An 18,944-nucleotide genomic window follows, 5' to 3' on the forward strand; every position below is an offset into this window, starting at 1 on the left:
GGGGCAGAGAAAGAGTGGACGGCTGGAGGGCTTTATTTTTTAATGGAGTGGATTGAAATAGATTTTTTTTCAGGCACAGGTTGTGGTTATAAACCTAGTGACCTTGTTGATATTTACAGAAACGCGTAAGAGTAAATTCATCCATTCTTCCCTCCCAGTCATGCTTGAAAGGAGTGCTGATCAGAAATAATGCTACAACACTGGCCTTAGTCACCTGCAGCATTAGAACAGGACCAGCTGTCTATTGGGCAATAAAGGGCAGCCTAAATATCAGTGACCAAAAATTCCCACAATCAATTCCCTCCTTTGGGGGGTTGGAGGGGGCGGGGGATATTTAAACTTAAAAGGGCTTTCCTCCAGCTCTTATCAATGCTAGATTCTGGTAACTTGCTGGTGTTACTTGCATCCAGTGTTGCTACGGCAGTAATGATGGGAAATACCACATATGATGTTGTCCCAGTATTACCGCCCAGTTTGAATACACCCACTCATATCTGGGTGGGTGTATTCAATGTCCGATATCACTGTTGCCATAAAATCCCAGTGTTTGGCGGGAGCTGGTGAAATGATTTTTCCACCCTCCCCCCAGCTGAAAAATCAGCATAACTGAAGAGTGGAAACCTCCCTAATGCCTGCCTTTGTATGATTTTAGGTAGAAATTTTGGGTCATGCTTCATTCAGAAGGATAATTTAACACTTTCAACAAGTTGGTACTAACAGACCAAAGATTTTCTCCTGAATCTTTTCAAGTCTTCTTATTTTAAAGGTCCCACCTCTGCTCCACAAAACCACTGCATAACTAAACCCATCAATAAACAGTTTACGAAGCAAACCTTTATCAATTTTTTAAACTAAGATATGAACACTAGCTGTGAAAATGCTTATTTTTTGAACCCTACATGTACCAGTACTGAGCCATAAAGTAAAGAGTATGCATGACTGATAATTTCAAGGTTGATTGTAATGCCCATAATGGCCTTGTCATTAATCGAGCAGTAATAGTTCCTGATGTATTTTAATGGTATTTGGAAATAATCCATTGAAAGTAATTCTATGGAAGCAAAGCCACAGTACTGCACCTCAAAATAATGAAAGCAGGCAATTGGTTGGAAGCCAGCAATGTTATTTTTTCCTGACAGCAAGAAACAGCTAATGCATTTGAACTCTCCACATACAATTATCTTCCTACGTACAATTAATTTTGTTATTTTTTAAATAAAGTTGCTGTACACATTGTATTCATATTCTCTGCACAAAAAGCATCTTGCAACTGCTCAGCACCTCAAACAACTTGGGCAGAAATCAAACACATTGCAAAAGGAATCTATTGGTTCAAGATGCAGTGGGGTAGAAATTCGTTTGAGCTGCTAGGCCGGCACGAACTGGGTGCAGAGATCTATTCTAGGTTCTAGGTTTCTCTTGAACTGGCCAATAAAAAGTATATGACTGTGGCTTATGCTGAACCATTTGTTGATTTTTTTCCATGTATCCAGTGGGAAATCATATGGCATCTGCACTGTATCTTCCTCTGGTAACTTGTCTTGTTCAAAATTACAGTCCCAAATATAAATACTATAATCAATGCATTGCGCCAAATACATACCCTTTTAAAGCATTGCCATAACACACTGTGCTATCATTTAATATAGATGCATCTTTTAAGTTCTGTGTTAGTGCAAATTATACTGATTTTCTAAATCTGTTTATTAAATCACTCGTGGCATTTTAACCAATCAGGATTAGTGCAGTGCCTGAAAGGGTACCTCAATTGGTGTCAAGTGGTCCATATGTAAATTGGAAATACCACAGAACCAACATTTCATAGAATCATAGAATGGTTACAGCACAGGAGGCTGCCGTTCGGCCCATTGAGCCTGTGCCAGCTCTTTGTAAGAGCTATCCAGTTAGTCCCATTCCGCCACTCTTTCCCCATAGCCCTGCAAATTTTTTCCCTTTAAGTATTTATCCATTTCCTTTTTGAAAGCCACGATTGAATCTGCTTCCACCATCCTTTCAGGCAGCACATTCCAGATCATAACTACTTGCTGTGTAAAATGTTTTTCGGCTGAGGGCAACGGAGACCATCGCCCGTCCCTTCTGTAAAATTTACATATTTTACAGAAATAATTCCACGTTCCTTAAATAGAGTCTGGTATTCTCTCTATGAAATTCTGCTGATTTTACTACTGACTTTGAACTTGAACTTGTTCGGGTGGAAACTACTGATCAAGTCCTCTGTTAGGATTTGAACCAAAATTCCAGCGGGTAAGTATCCTCCAGATCCAGAACAACTTACAAAAAAGAGGAACAGTAGGATTAGACTGGACAAAAAGGAGGCAATGACTTTCAAAATTGCCTCTATTTTATGTAGAACAGTAGCTGTGCCAACTGAAAAGTATTGCTGAGTCTGAAAAGATTACATTTTCTTTATGTAAGTGGCATAACAAGGTGCAGACCAAAGCAACTGTTAGAGGTATCCCGCGGGGTGAACCAAAGGCCAAGTCACAGATTTTCCACACCCTAACACATGTCTCACTCACTCTGATTCATCAAGTGATGGTTAGCATTGCATTTGAACTTGTGTGTACAAGGGATGGAGCCCCAGGTAATAACAGCATCTAAGAGAGAATACTAGAAGCAGGTAAGATAATACGTGAAGCTTGGTAGTTGTCTCTCTGTGCAGATTGCTGACGTACAGCTGTAGCAGCTCTTGTTCTCGTGGCATAAATATGGAAATCAGGCTTAAGTGCTAGTAACTCTTGCAGTACTGCTCCAGTCATTTTTTTTTACTAGACTGATAGCCCGGCCACATCTCTTTGGTGTTGTTGATGATGGACTCTGCAAGGATCAGTAGGCCATCCTCGTCCAGTCAACTGTTATATATGGATTTGGACTGCATTGAATACAGGGCCAAGAAAAGGAAGGCCCTCAGCATTCAGATAAGTCATTAAAGGGGCAGTGGGGGGGTGATAATATTCCTGGGACATAGATAGGGCAGGATCAAAATAATTATGAATGATTCATTTTAAAGAGGAAACCATATGTTTTAAGTGTGTCACATGGCTGTAACACATTTGGCATTTGATTGACTAAATAAGCTGCAGAAGCAAGACTAAGGCCAGATTACTGCCTTGAAATCTGTCCAGGGTAGTTTTACATAAGCATCTACTATTAATTTTATTTGGTTATGGTCTGTTTGAATGCTAACTGTTGGTCAATGCCATCTATCAACATGTTCCCTGTTAATGTGTTAATAGTGCTTACAATGAAGGTCTATAATTGTGACATTATCACTCCTACTATATTGAGAAAAAAATCTTCATAGAACTTCTGAATTACTAGAAAATTCTATGACCAGTCGAAGGAAAAAAATTGTAATTACAATCACTTTGAGAACAAAGTCTGAGTGGCTTACAAAGTAATGGGAAGCCTTAGATTGTATTACTGTCTTGTAACATGATCCAAAGCAGCTGTCAGTATTTATAATTTGTTACGTGCTTAAACTTTTCAGTTAAATGAGATGTGTTTATTGGGAGTTAATGTAAGTTATGACATCATATAACAGGAATGAAAGTAAACTAGCTCTTCGATGTAAGCATCAACTAATGATAAAAATGGGTGAAATAAAAACAGAAAATTCTGGAAACACTCAGTTGGTCAGGCAGCATCTGATAGGGTGTTGCACCATGATCTAGTCTAGCATCATGTGACAGAAACAAGACCATTCCTGAACAATAATGCTCCCTATTTTAATCAAGAATATGATATATTCTAATGCGCATCTCGGTGTTTATCTTAAGTTCTTGATCCGTTATTCAAGCAGTTTAATACTCGAAAAAGAAACTTCTGCAGTTTTGAAAGTACATGATTTTATTACTACTTTTATTTACTGGTACACTGCACTTAGAAAGAGCCCCCTTGACATTTCCTTCTGGGGTCTATACATGGAAGGTATTAGCTGATAGTTCTAACATGAGAAAGAGGGCAGGGAAGGAACTCTCAACACATAAGATAGATAACCTCTGTACCTTTCCAACTTGTTTATAAATTAGTAGATTTCCCCTGGTGTTGCTCGCAGTGAGTCAGAGGATATTTCAGAAATTGAGAGATGTGGTGAGATAGTAAAGCAACTGGATAATATTTTTTTGATTCATTCAAATTTCCCAGGATGCACTCATTATATGTCGATAAGAATACGTGTATAGTGCTGAAGTGCTTTTTGATTGGTTCCTGAGACACGAGCCAACCAGAAAAGTGTGACTTTTTTTTTGCTATGGACGCATTTAGAAATTTCTGCTTTTAATGAAATAAAACAAAATAATGTTGAATTATTTTCTTAAGTGTGACAATGTAACACCTGATATTGGGACAGAGATATACTATGGTAACAGAACACTTTCATCTAGTCATTGTATGTGCAAAGTATCTATCAATTTGATAGAGTACCTTCTCATTCATAAAATGAAGATCCTGATTGTAAAGAAGTGCAATGAAGGTTTGTAATAAAGATATAGCAACAAAGCAAAGGACTTCCAAGCGTGGATGTGTGAACTGAGTGGCTCCTTTGCACTAATCAATACCTCTTGACTTGGCTTTGTTACTTGTTAAATATGCAGGAGCTATTTATTATTTAGAAACACTGGGATTATGCCTAGGATAATACATGAATTTATCTTTATTCATTGAGGAAGTAGCTAGTCTTATTTGTTTCATCAGATGATAAAGCACTGTTTGACAGTGGAACATGTTTCGTAATCTGAGGAAAACCCAGCAGGACCAGCCCAAACCTGCAGAAATGCACTTCTTGTCATACTTATGGACTACAGAGCACAGAGAAATCTATGACCCATGTTGTCAAACCTTCCTCATTAAAGGCAGAAGTGGCAGGAGGTGTGAATGAGAGATCAAAGAAGTGGCAAAAAAAAGTAGAGAAAAAGATATAAGCCTAGATTTTTTGCTGAAGTTACGTGAGGGAGCTGACATAACTTCAGCAGAACGTGGTGGAAATATCTTCTGGAGCCCATCAGTTCCCTTCTCACACCCGCCACTTCTATCATTTTCCGCCAAGACTAATGTTTGGTGCACAATATATCTGCTTAAATATGGGTGGGTGTTTTATAATTACACGCAAATAATAGAGGTCTTTAAGGTTATGAAAGGGTAGACATAGAAAAAATGTTTCTATTTGTGGGGGAGTTCAAAACTAGGGGCCATAAATATAAAATAGTCATTAATAAATCCAATAAGGAATTCAGAAGGAACATATTTCTTCCTATCTTGACTATTTTTTCTCCCCTGTCCAATCTCTTCCGACCTACATCTGTGACTCTGCCAATGCCCTCCACCACATTAACAGTTTCCAGTTCCCTGGACCTAACCATCTCCTTTTTACTATGGACGTCCAGTCCCTCTCCACCGCCATTCCCCACTAGGTCAGCCTGCTGGCCCTGCACTTTTTGCTTGAACGGAGGCCCAACCAGCCCCCATCCACCACCACTCTCCTCCACCTGGCTGAACTTGTTCTTACGTTGAACAACTTCTCCTTTGATTCCACTCACTTCCTCCAAATAAAAGGTGTCGCTATGGTAACCCATATGGGTCCGAGTTATGCCTGCCTTTTTGTGGGATACATGGAACACTCTTTGTTCCAGTCCTGCTCATGTCCCCTCCTTCACCTATTTTTCCGATACATTGATGACTGTATTGGTGCCTTTTCCTGCTCTCGCTTCGAACTGGAAAATTTCATCAAGTTTGCTTCCAATTTCCACCTTCCCTTGCCTTCACATGGTCCATCGCCGACTGTTCCCTTCACTTCCTTGGTTCCATTATCTCCATTTCTGGGGATAGGCTGTCAACCAATATCTATTATAAGCCCACCGACTTCCACAGATACCTTGATTACACTTCCTCCCACCCTGCTTCCTGTAAGGACTCTATTCCCTTCTCCCAGTTTCTCCATCTCCATCTGTTCTGATGATACCACCTTCCACACCACTGCTTCCGATACGTCTTCCTTTTTCCTCAACCGAGGATTCCCCTCCACTGTAGTTCACAGGGCCCTCGACTGTGTCCGCCCCATTTCCCGCACTTCTAACCTCACCCCTTCCCCTCACTCCCAGAACCATGATAGGGTCCCCCTTCTCCTCACCTTCCACCCTACCAGCCTCTACATTCAACATATCATCCTCCGTCATTTCTACCACCTTCAGCGCGATCCCACCATCAAACACATCTTCCCCTCCCACCCTTTCAGCATTCTGAAGAGACCGTTCCCTCCGCGACATCCTAGTCCACTTTTCCATCACCCCCAACACCCGCTCTCCTTCCCATGGCACCTTCTTGTGCGAGCACAGGAGATGCAACACCTGCCCTTTCACCTCCTCCCTTCCCACCATCCAGGGCCCCAAACACTCCTTCCAGACGAAACAGTGATTTACTTGTACTTCTTTCAATTGTATTTGTTGCTCACAATGTGGTCTCCTCTACATTGGGGAGACCAAATGCAAATTGGGTGATCGCTTTGCTGAACACCTCCGCTCTGTCCGCGAGCGAGACCCTGACCTACCGGTTGCTTGTCATTTTAATTCCCCGTCCCACTCCCACCTCTCAGTCCTTGGCCTCTTACATTGTTCCAACGGAGCTTGGGGTACAGCACTTCATCTTTCAATTAGGCTCTTTACAACTTTCTGGACTCAACATTGATTTCAATAACTTCAGATCATAACCACTGCTCCCATTTTTTCTAGACAGCAGGTGCGGGTAATGGTTCTGCTGTTGCCATTTGCAGATCCTCTAGACCCATCTTTTGTTTCTTTACTTATCCCATTACCACCCTCCTTGCCCTGCACCATGATCCCTTTTGTCATTTAATCACTCCTTGCCTCTACCCTATCAGAGACCGTCCCTTTTGTTTTTTCCTCCCCTCCCCTTCCTGACTTTGTACTTGTTTAAAAACTGTTTAATCTTCAACTTCTTCCAGTTCTGATGAAAGATCATTGACCTGAAATGTTCATCCTGTTTTCTCCATTTCTCCACAGATGCTGCCTGACTTGCTGAGTATTTCCAGCATTTTATGTTTTTACTTCAGAAGAAACTTCTTTACTCAGAGTGGTGAGAATGTGGAACTCGCTACCATAAGGGGTAGTTTAGATGACTAGCATCGATGCATTTAAGGGAAATCTAGATTAAACACATGAGGGAGAAAGAAATACAAGGTTATGCTGTAGGGTTAGATGAAGAAGGGTGGGACAAGGCTCGTGTGGAGCATAAACACCAGCATGCACCAGTTGGCCTGAATGGCCTGTTTCTGTGCTGTAAAATCTATGTAACAAGAAATACGTCATATGGCATATTTCCTGTTATTTGTGCCTAAGCAATGCTGGGTGCAAAGGATGCCAGTTTGTCCCTGGCATCCAGCGTTTCCATGGGTGGCAGTGGGGACGATGCAAGATGATAAATTGCACAGGCTTTTAAAAAAACATTTTCATTTTAAATGTCGCAGGTGATGCTACACTGTGGCAGAACTCTGGGGCCTGCCACAACAATTTTCTACACATGTCACAGGCGAAGCCGCTGTAGTCTGTCAAAACTATTCAAATGGCCCGGTCTTCAGAACATCGGGCAGTATCAGGAGTGCCTCCTTGCGATAGGCATAACTCCTGCCCTGATAAACTTCTGCTAGCGAAATAGCTGAGCGTAAAATTTAGACCATAAAATGATTGATGTAATTAGAGCCAATGGCTGAACCAAGTCAGAGGGTTTGAACATTATTGAATGGAATAATATGGCTGTGGTTTCCTCTGTTCACTAATGTTACTGAGAAAGTTCATGAGTACAATCAAGGTTTCTCTCACTTTGCATTCACACTGACAATTTGGTAACTTTCTTGAATGGAGCAAAATATACCAGATAATTGTCCATTTAATAAAATGCAGATGTGTAGCATCATAACTGGTTTCAGCCATAACACATGAGCAATAATCCAAGTGTATCAAAGCAATAAATAGTTCCTTCTCACTTAACAAGCAATAAAACAAAAGCAAGAGGTGTTTATTAGTCCAAAAGAGCTATGCTTTGTATTTTCTGAGATTCCTAATTTTATTGTTTTCACAAAAAAACTAAATCTTTAAGTTTAAATTTGGAGTTTCTGAGCTGATATCCCAGATTTTTTTTTCTACCCTGTCCTCTTGCCAATCTCTCCAAAGACAACTGTGTGAAGATGATTATTAAGTGCAGGTTTTGGAAATAACAAAAAGAAATGGGCTGGAAATTGCTTTTAAAATAATGGTGAGCCTAACAGCGCTCCTCTCTGCTACCTCATCAAAAAACTCAATCAAGTTAGTTAAACACGATTTGCCTTTAACAGATCCGTGCTGACTTTCCTTTATTAATCCACACTTGTCCAAGTGACTATTAACTTTGTCCCGGATTATCGTTTCTAAAAGTTTCCCCACCACCGAGGCCTGTAGTTGTTGGGTTTATCCTCACACCGTTTTTTGAACAAGGATATAACATTTGCAATTTTCCAGTCCTCTGGCACCACCCTCGTATCTAAGGATGATTGGAAGATTATTGCCACTACCTCCGTAATTTCCACCTTTCATTCCCTCAGCAACCTAGAAAGTATCCCATCCGGACGAGGTGACTTATCTACCTTAAGTACAGCTAGCCTTTATAACACTACCTTTAACAATTTTTAGCCCATCCAATATCTCATCTACCTCTTCTTTTACTGTGACTTTGGCAATGTCTTCCTCAGTAAAGACAGATGCAAAGTACTCATTTAGTACCTCAGCCATGCCCTCTGCCTCCATGTGTATGACTGCCAAACAAACTGTGGTAGTAAAAATTAACTTTAAAAATGTGGTGTCTCATTTCTCCTGATTTTAATAGTTTTTGGAAATTTAAATTAAAAATGTTTCCACAGGAAAAGTGATCCACCCGTGGCTAACTAAAGAAGTTAAGGATAGTATTAGATTAAAAGAAGAGGCCTAAAATGTTGCCAAGAAGAGTATTAAGCTTGAGGATTGGGAGAGTTTTAGAAACCAGCAAAGGATGACCAAAAGATTGATAAAAAGGGAGAAAATAGAATATGAAAGTAAACTAGCAAGAAATTTAAAAATGGATTGTACGAGCTTCAACAAGTATGTAAAGAGGAAGAGAGTAGCAAAAGAAATGTTGGTCCCCTAGAGGCTGAGACAGGAGAAATTATAATGGGGAAATCAGGAAATGGCAGGTGTGTTAAACAAATATTTTGTATCTGTCTTTACAGTAGAAGACACAAAAAGCATACCAGAAATAGTGGGGAACCAAGGGACTAATGAGAGTGAAAAACTGAAAAGTAATTATCAGTAGAGAAAAAATACTTGAGAAACTGGTGGGACTAAAAGCCGATAATCCCCTGGACCTGATGGCCTACATCCGAGGGTTCAAAAAGAAATGGCTGCAGAGATAGTGGATGCATTGGTTATGGTCTTCTAAAATTCCCTAGATTCTAGACTGGTCCCAGTGGATTGGAAGGTAGCAAATGTAACCCCACTATTCAAGTAAGGAGGGAGAGAGAAAACAGGGAACTACAGGCCAGTTAGCCTGACATCAATTGTCGGGAAAATGCTGGAATTTATTATCAAGGAAGTGGTAACAGGACACTTAGAACATCATAATATGATTAGGCAGAGTCAATATGGTTTTATGAAAGGGAAATTGTGTTTGACAAACCTATTAGAGATTTTTGAGGATGTAACTAACAGTGTAAATAAAGGGTAACCAGTGGATGTCGTATATTTGGATTTTCAAAAGGCATTCGATAAGGTGCCACATAAAAGGTTGTTACGCAAGGTAAGGACTCATGGGGTTGGGGGTAACATATTAGCATGGATTGAGGATTGGTTAACAGACAGAAAACAAAGAGTAGGGATAAATGGGTCATTTTCAGGTTGGCAGGCTGTAACTTGTGGGGTACTGCAAGGATTGGTGTTTGCACCTCAGCTGTTTACAATCTATGACTTGGATGAAGGTACCGAGTTAGTATATCCAAGTTTGCAGACGATACAAAGCTAGGTGGGAAAGTAAGCTGTGTGGTGGACACAAAGGGCTCGATATTAGCATGGCGGCAGGTTCTCAGCGGGGGGGCCGACTGGGTGTGTGGGTAACGCGCCCGGTGAAATCAGTGTGCTCCCACAAGCTAATTGGAGCCACTTACCTTTGCTTCCAGGTTTCCCGCTGATAAGCTGCGCGGTGGGCGGACTGTCGTTGAGTAGATTCAAGGCTGAGATAGGTAGATTTTTGGACCCTATGGGAATCAAGTGATATGGGGATCGGACAGGAAAGTGGAGTTGATGTAGAAGATTGAATGGCGGAGCAGGTTCGAGGGGCCTTTTGGCCTACCCCTGCTCCTATTTCTTATGTTCTTAATAAAATTTTAAAATTAAAAGATATAAATTGTGTTTTTACTTTTTCCTTCTATCTTTTATCTCAGTCTTTTGATCTTACTCTCTCTTTATTTCACTGTCTCTAACTGTTTTTATAATGATTTTACTGTTGTAGCTTGCACTTCCTGGTTCTGACTCTTTGATGCTTGTCAAGGTTGCTGCAATCTGATCGTTTGAGGGGAGAGATCGATCTTTTCACCTCTCCCACTGGTCCTAGGTTCCCGGGTGTTAATGTGGGACTGTTTTCGGCTCACCATTCAAGGAACATGCCACACAAAAGCCCATGCTAAATTTGTGCACGAGAATAATTCAATGGAGCGGCGAGCACCGTTCGCCATTCGTTCACCGCTCGGAGCAATTTACGGGTCAATGTGGTTGAATTTCCTCAGCTGTTCTCCTGGACTCTTACCAGACCTTTGGCTCAGGAGGAGGCCAGGTCCCAAATTTCATTGGGAAATCTCACTTGGTCTTGTGAAGGGCACATCCTCTGGCCATCCCTTACAAGGCCAGTCACGTCAGAGGGGGTGGACTGGGGGCTGAGACCTCATACACTGGGCGTTCCCACTTGCCTAGCCCACAAGGGTCTCAATACAAGACTGGACCACCAGAAGGGTGGACGTGGGTCCCATTCAGGTTGAGAGTGGGTCCAAGCTAAGGAAGCAGCCTGGACCCATTAAAAAAAAGTCCCCATCTTCAAGTTGCAGCATCAGCCCCAAATACAGGTAGCTACTGGGCAAAGTTGTAGGGTCAGCATTGGACGGCACTGGCAGGCACAATTGCCAGGATCATTGGCCACTGACTTTTGACCTCAATATTTTTTGCATGCATCCTACCATTTTTTTGTTCCAAGAGGAAATTTTTTAAAATTTTGACATTCCCACATGGAATAATAAAGAAAATCGCTTTTTTAAAAAAGGTATGTCAGATACAACTTTCATTTCTTAATTAAATTTCTAACTTAAACTAACACTTAAATGTGAGATTTTAGCCCTGTTTGACAGCTGTTGTGCTGCATATGATAAAGAGTGCCAAATTTTATCTTATTAAAAAATGTTGAACAGAATAGTAAAAGAAAATGCTTTCCTTAAAAATTCAGTAGCTCCCTTAATGGCTTGAACTCTGTAGGATACCACTTAGAATAAACAGGTGAGCAGAATATTTGGTAAATTCCATAGCAAATTTAAAGGGGCAGCATACCCAATTATAAATCACAAAAGCATCAGTGATTTAAGGGTAGTTAATCCCAGCAAATAAACAGTAAAAATAAATCACAGTCCCCTCGCTTGGATAAAAAAAAAAGATTATGTCAAAACTTTTCTTTTAAGAAGCTTCCTCTCTGAACTGAAAATATTAGAATGCCTGCAAAAATTATTATTTTTATTTGGTAATTTCTAGTTTAGTAATCTTCATGTTTTTTTTGTGGAGAGGTTGGTAAGAAGTCTGTGTTAGAAAAAAAAAATCTCAGTCCAGGAACTTAAGACATTTAGTGCCCTTCTTAAATCCATTAACTGAGATTATGATTAAGTTAAATGGGAGCATCACTCTGACCTGTACCCGATTGCAAAACCATCATTTTAGGGTTTAAGTGTCGATAACTCTCAGTACCTGGAAACTGTGTTTTTACCGTTTGTGTTCTAACAGAAAAGGTGGATTTCATAAGGAAATGGGGCTGAAGAGATTTACTAGAATGGTACCAGGGATGAGGGACTTCAGTTACGTGAAGAGACTGGAGAAGCTGGGGTTGTTCTCCTTAGAACAGAGAAGGTTAAGGGGAGATTTGATAGCGGTGTAGAAAATCATGAACAGTTTTGATAGAGTGATAAGAAGAAAGTGTTTCCAGTGGCAGCAGGATCGGTAACCAGAGGACAATGATTTAAGGTGATCGGCTGAAGAGCCAGAGGCGACATGAGGAAACTTTTTTTTATATAAACGCAGTGAGTTGTAATGATCTGGAATCCATTACCTGAAAGGGTGGTGGAAGTAGATTCAATACTAACTTTCAAAAGGGAATTGGATAAATACTTGAAGGGAAAGAGCAGGGGCGGGACTAATTGGAAAGCTCTTTCAATGAGCCTGCACAAGCACGTTGGGCCGAATGGTCTCCTGCTGTGCTGTACCATTACTATGATAAACATTTAAAAATGCGGAAAAGCCAGACCATTTGGCTCTTTATACAGCCTTGAAATCCCTCAGGCTTTGGTTATCGAGTTTTCCAGGTCTGCATTTTAGTCAAAGCAAATGTCCTATCCATCATAGTAGGTACAGCACATCCCTCCTGAGATGGAAACCATCTGGTCCTGGGGATTTGTCACTCTTTAGTGCCATTATTTTCTTCATTATTGTTAATTTGCTTACATTAATTATGGTGACTCCCCGTCCCTGATTCAAAATTAGTTTTCTTGGGGTGTTTGGCATACTATCCTCTTCCTCTACTGTAAATACTGATGCTAAGTAATTATTTAACATGTCTGCCATTTCCTTATTTTCATTTACAATCATCATTATCAGTTTTTAAGGGGCCCACATTGCTCTTGGCCACTCTCTTTTTCCTAATATAATTGTAAAAAGTGTTGATTTTGATATCCCTTGCAAGTTTCTTTTCATACTCCATTTTGTAGCTCTTACTACTTGTTTTTTCACCCTTTGCTGTTCATTGTAACTCTCCTAGTCACCATGATCCGAGCTATTTTTTGCATTTTTGTATGCTTTTCCTTTTAGTTTTATGTTGTCCCTTACCTCTTTTGTTGTCATTGGCTGTTTTTTTTCTTGCCCCTTAGGGGTATAAACTGGTTCTGTATCACGTTGAATTCCCCTTTGAACACCTCCCACTGATCTTCTGTCGTTTTTCCCATTAACAGATTTTCCCAGTTTACTGTGGACAGTCTCCGTCTCATTCTGTTGAAGATGGCCTTACCTAAATTTAGAATCTTAGTAGCTGTTACGGGTTTCTCCCTTTCAAACAGAACGTTGAACTCAATCATACCGACACCGGCTCGACGGGCCGAATGGCCTCCTTCGGTCCTGTAACCATTCTATGATTCTGATCACTATTAGATAAATGTTCACGCACCGTTGTTAACTAAATCTGGCTCATTACTCATTATTAAATCAAATATGGCCTGTCCTCTTGTTGGTTCTAGGGCATATTGTTGCAGAAAGCTGTCCTGAACACACGAGAAATTCGTTACCTTTCTGACGTGAGCTCGTCTGCTTATCCCAAACTATATGAAAGTTAAAATCCCCCATTAAAACCACTCTGCCTTTGCTACATGCTTGTCTAATCTCTGCATTTATATATTCTACCACTTCACAGCTGCTACCAGGGGTCCGATACACAACTCCCACTACAGTCTTAAATCCTTTTCTATTTCTTAATTCTACCCATGAAGTCTCCACTACCTGCTTACCTCTCATTATATCCTCTCTTATCATTGAAGTAATTTCACCCTAAATCACTAAGGCTACTCCTCCCCCTCTATCAGTTTCCCCATCCTTGTTATAGACCCAGAGGCAAGATGAGGAAGCATTTTTTTTAATGCAGTGAGTTACGATGATCTGGAATGCACTCCCTGAAAGGGTGGTGGAAGCAGATTCAGTAATAACTTTCAAGAAGGGAATTGGATAAATACTTGAAGGGAAAAATTTACAGGGCTATGGGGAAAGAGCAAGGGAGTGGGAATAATTTGATAACTCTTTCAAAGAGCCGGCAACGGCATGATGGGCCGAATGGCCTCCTGTGCTGTATCCTACTATGAGAAATGTAATATCCTCTTTTATTGGATGTCAAGAACCAATACAACTGAGAAGGTATGAAAACCACTGAGATGAGAACATTTCCTGAACCATTAACACAGTTTGATATGATGTGTGTAGAGGACAAATCATCAAAGGGTGTGCTTTTATTCAAAAGAATGGACATACTTATAACTCCAAAACCTTCCTGTAGTCTCTGGTCTTCTATTTCATCTAACCTTTACAAGGAATGTGCAATATGAACTCTATAGGCTGGATTTTCGCACCCCCGAGCGGGTGCGTTCGTGGCGGGGGGGGGGGCTGCGGAAATCGGGGATTCCCGGGGCGGGTCGGGAGCCTGGCTCCAACCCGCCCACTTTGGGTTCCCCAGTGACGCGCTTACATGCGTGCGCAGCCCCCGCACGCGGGACTCCCACCGGCTTTAATTGCCACTAAAGGTAATTATTTAGGTACTTCAGGTCGTTTACAGACCTGATTAACATGATATTTTAGGAGGGGTGGGATTTTCAAGTCAACTGGGACTGTTTCCCACACTGGGGGAAACACTCCCAGTTGAAATGGACGTGTTGCAGCCATCAGCCTGTGGCAGCTGCAAAGGTCCATTTGACATGTGGGGGGTGGGGTGGGGGGGAGACCCTCACTCATTGCAGGAGGCCATTCTGTCACTTTGGACAAAGTTTGGCCTCCACCACCCTCCTCCTAACAATAAAATTCACCAACTTGCACACTTACCCCGGTGTGCGGACACATTTACCTATCTTGCGGACCCCCTCAAACATACATCTTCCGGATGGGAGCCGCCATAGCTGCAGTCACGACCTCCTCGGAGGGCGAACAGCATCACCAGCCTCGCCGGGCACGCCGTCCACCTCTGACACGTGGAGCTCCACAACACAGTGCTGTGACACATCCACCTGCACAGCAGGAGGGAGGGCAACCGCAGAGAGAGATGCGTCGCGGGGGCACTACCCTCGCCACACGGTCCATACACCGAGGCTCAGCTTCCTCGACCTCTCTGAGCAGCAGTGCACACGGAGGTTCAGAGTCACTCGACATGTAGTCATGGACATCTGCAGCCTCCTTGATGCTGAGCTGTTCCCGGCTGGCCCGAGCACCATCTTCTTACCTGTCGCTATCAAAGTCACCACTGCCCTCAACAACTTCTCCTTCGCATCCTTCCAGGGTGCCACCAGGGACATTGTCGATGTCTCTCAGACGTCTGCACAAAAGAGCCCTGCAAATACACCTACACCCACTCTGCAGTGACACAATGGGTGGCATCAGTTGTGGGTCTTCATAGTGATCCTCAGGAAAGGGCATTATTGCACAAACCAGACAAGGTTCGCAAAGACGTGGCAGTAGTGGTGACAATATAATATGTTATGTGAGTTGATCAGAAATCAAATATAAGTTAAAAACCATGACAAACCCTCAAACACCCTTGTGCATTCCCTTCATGCTCACGACATGTTTGCCTTACGCTTCCTACTGCACATATGTGATGCATGCCCTGTGGCTGCAGCACAGGTAGTGGCAGGTTGAGTGAGGCTGACCGTGAAAGAGATGCATGAGAGGGTGAGTATGAGATAGAGTCATGAGATTGTATGAGGATTGGGTTGAGTGGTAGTGGCGGGATGAGTACTGGCAAGGTGAGTAAGTGCAGGTAAGATGAGGATGAGCTTTGAGTGGGTGTGAGGAGTGATGTGACAGAGTAGTGTTGACAGTGCAGAAGGAGATGTGGGGTGGGGGCAGTGATGTGGCAGACGGAGTGTAGGGGAATAAGTGTACTCACTTTGGCTGACCTACTTAGGTCATTGAAGCGCCTCCTGCACTGTATGCAGGTGCGCGATATGTTGGTGGTGCTGGAGACCTCCTCTGCCACCTCGAGCCAGGCCTTCGTGGTGGCAGAGGCAGGCCACTTCCTCCTGCCCACCGGGGAGAAGATCTCTGTCCTCCCCCTCCTCCTCACCCCATCCAATAAAACCTGGAGTGAGGCATCATTAAACCTGGGAGCAGCCTTCCCCCTGGGCTGTCCATGCTGTAATTTTGGCTCGTTTCTGCAGCAGTCAGTGGAGGACTACCCCTTTAAATAGGGCTCCTCCAGCTGACAGCCTATGCTGCGCATGCGCAGTCCGCCCGCTGCGCAGCTTTCCAGCGTGAAACCCGGAAGCAAAGGTACGTGGCTGCAATTAGCCTGCGTGCCAAACCCACCGATTTCACTGGGCTCCATGAGACTGAGTAATGTAAAAGCACCATCAGAGATCTTAGGGTAAATTTTTAAAAATTCGTTCTCTTGATGTGGGCGTCGCTGGCAAGGTTTATTTACAATTAAAAGCATACACTGAAGCAAAATAACATAGCGAGATACTAATGCAGCATAATAATCAAACCTACACAAACTGATAGTTTAAAAACAAGGAATGACAGAGTCTAAAATCCTTGCAAATTTCCTCAGCGAAACGTCTTTCTTTTCTTTCACATTTCCATATAACCCAACAAAAATAACAGAAAATTTATACAGCGAGGCTTTGTAGTAAAGACGTTTTGAAGGGAAGATACTGGGTTACGTTTTATTCCATCAATTATAGCATAAGGTATTAAATAGTTCAGCTTATCATTTGGGAAAGCCAAATGAACAGAATCACTTTTGAATGATTTTATTGTCTAATTTACCCACTACATTGATTTGTGTCACCTAATTTATCAAGAATCTTTAGTTACACAGTACACCTAGCTGTGTTATTGCATCAAAAAAAATTTAGAAACATTGGCAGCAATTCTCATTTATGTGATAAGCTTGAGATTTATTGCGAGCTAATGCTTTCAACATAAAGCATCCAAATGTGACAATTTGGCAATCTTGATGTAGGGTCGAAAGTAAGATTGCACCCGGCCTTTGTCAACATGTATTCATTTGATAGCAAAATGGTTCATTAGTTTTTCCATTCGAAATAAATTGAATCGCATCTTTTAGGAAATAGCAGGCAGTGACACTTCCTGGAAATGTGTTTCAACTTACATTTTAAAATACAGATGATCTTATAAAAAAATTAAATTCAACGACAAAGCTTGCATTTTTATAACACATTTTATGTAGAAAAGTATCAAGGCACTTAGTTCAAATTATCAATTTTTGTTCTCAAAAAAAATAAACTCATGTTTGAAGAAAGATAATATTTTTGTGGCATGGACCTGAATCAACTGAAATAAAATGCTTTAGGATACTTTACTATATCGTTGAAAACACATTGAGGTAATAAACTTAGATTCAAAATGGATTTATTTACCACATTTCTTTGCCTGGGTTCAGGGTGGTAGGGAGAGAGGGAGGTCACAAATTACAAGCCAGCATTGATGGAATATAAACACAAACAGATTGGCTCTGAGGTAAACATTTTAATTTTGAGATAGAAATAGAAAATGCTGGAAATACACTGATGAAAAATATATCATTGTCTTATAGATAGATTGTCTTGCAGTACAATTCTTGCATTTTCTGGTTTTATTTCATATTTCCAGCATTCACAGTTTTCATTTTAGTCAATTTTAATACTTGAACTGTGCGGTTTGTATTCAGGCAACAGGAAATGCCTAGTAGGTAAAATCATGTCATTAGATTATTGCTCATTCTGTGCACCTGGTCCTTGTTAAGCAGCATCCTCTCGACTGTTGTGCAGCAATGTTGTGGGATACGATTTCATTTTACTATTTAAATTGAACTCTTCCCTTGAGGACACACAGACAGATTCTTCTCTGTTGCTACTTTGTTGTTGGAACTGTGGAGGGGGCTTTCTGCCTGCCTGATTGAACTAGTGCTGATCTGGTAAATTTCCCGGGGTCAGCCTCATTGCTATTTTTTTGGAAGCATCCATGCCTGTCTTGGGGTTGGGGTTGGGGTTGGGGTGTATGGAAAATGGCTGCTGAAAGCCTTTGGTGTCTCTGGCTGCACTGTGGGACCAGCTGCCTGCTGTACAGAACAGGGAGAGAAGCCTTTTGATTACCTGCACTTGATTCCCCTTCCAGGGGGATTTGAATAAAAATAAAATTCCGCCAGCATTGCTGCAGTGGGAAATGTGAAGCATGACGTCACTCCATCATTACTGCCGATGTTGAATTCATCCACCTGTATTTGGGTGGCATCTTTAGAGTCTACCATCATTTTTGGCAGAAAATCTCAAAAGTGCGGTGATTGGCGGGGAGCCAGCAGAATGGCTTACTGACAGATTTCTCATCAACAGATTCCCCAGAACTGGTCCATGGCATTGCGGAAAATCCAGACCACAAAGCTCTACCAACGAATTTGGGCAGTTGTGGAATTTTTTTTTAATATGAAGTGGGTCCTGATTTAAGAATGTCCAACCAGGAGATGCATCTTCTGTGACTGAATCTGATCTGAACTGTAGTGCCAGCATGATTCCAACATAACACATCTGTTCAAATCTGTTAAGACCACGCCTTCTCTCAAAAGAATGTGTCTCAGATCACTTCATGGAACACAGAAATAATGGATGTTCTTCCGGAGCTAATCAGTTCTGCAATTCGACCAGTGAAAACCGATTAGTTGGACTTTCGCTTGTAAATGTTTACTGGGATATTGCTGTGAATAGTAGCAAAGTTGATAGACCAGCGACACATAACTGGTGCTGAGACTTTGTGCTTTTAGAGCTTTTGTCGGACAAGATTGTTTTTTTCTTTTCATTTGTTTAATTTGAATTCTAAGAATAATGGAAGTAATAATGTTTCTATTTGAAAAAGACCTTT

Source organism: Heptranchias perlo, chromosome 14 (assembly GCF_035084215.1).
Source record: "Heptranchias perlo isolate sHepPer1 chromosome 14, sHepPer1.hap1, whole genome shotgun sequence".
Classification (NCBI taxonomy): Eukaryota; Metazoa; Chordata; class Chondrichthyes; order Hexanchiformes; family Hexanchidae; genus Heptranchias; species Heptranchias perlo.